The sequence below is a fragment of the Elaeis guineensis genome, chromosome 1 (genome assembly GCF_000442705.2).
Source record: "Elaeis guineensis isolate ETL-2024a chromosome 1, EG11, whole genome shotgun sequence".
NCBI classification, from domain to species: domain Eukaryota; kingdom Viridiplantae; phylum Streptophyta; class Magnoliopsida; order Arecales; family Arecaceae; genus Elaeis; species Elaeis guineensis.
Genome location: NC_025993.2, coordinates 150,149,663 through 150,150,301, shown reverse-complemented (window position 1 = coordinate 150,150,301; position 639 = coordinate 150,149,663).

The window sequence follows — 639 nt, the reverse complement described above, 5'->3', positions numbered from 1 at the left end:
CAAGCACATTCAGTGGTCATCCTGACTGACCAACCTTCAAAGATGATTCTACATCGATCAGATATTTTCGATCGGATGGCAAAGTGGATGATCAAACTTAGCAAATTCGATATACAGTATCACCCACGACCATCGATGAAGGCTCAAGTCTTAGTTGACTTTATCGTTGAGTGTACTATACCCGACGACAGATCCGACGATAAATCTGATGACAAGTTGTAACAAATTGAAAGCTCAGAGGCTGAACCAGAATCAGTTTAGGTGTTACATGTTGATGGAGTATCCAACCCTCAAAGGAGTAGAGTCGGCCTCATTCTCACCAACTCCGAAGGGACAGTAACTGAATACACCCTTCGATTAAACTTTAAAGCATCCAATAAACAAACCAAATATGAAGCCTTGCTAGCTAGCTTGAAGATTGCTAAGGAGCTTAGAATAGACAACCTGAAGGTCTTCACCGACTCACAACTGATTGTTGGATAAGTCAAAGATGAATTTAAAGTATGAGATCCGACTGTGATGAAGTACCTTCAGAAGGTGAAAGATCTTATTCAAACCTTCAAATATTTTGAGATCTTTCACATTTTGAGAATTGAGAATGCGTGAGCCGATGCACTTTCTCGACTAGCAACAATTTCT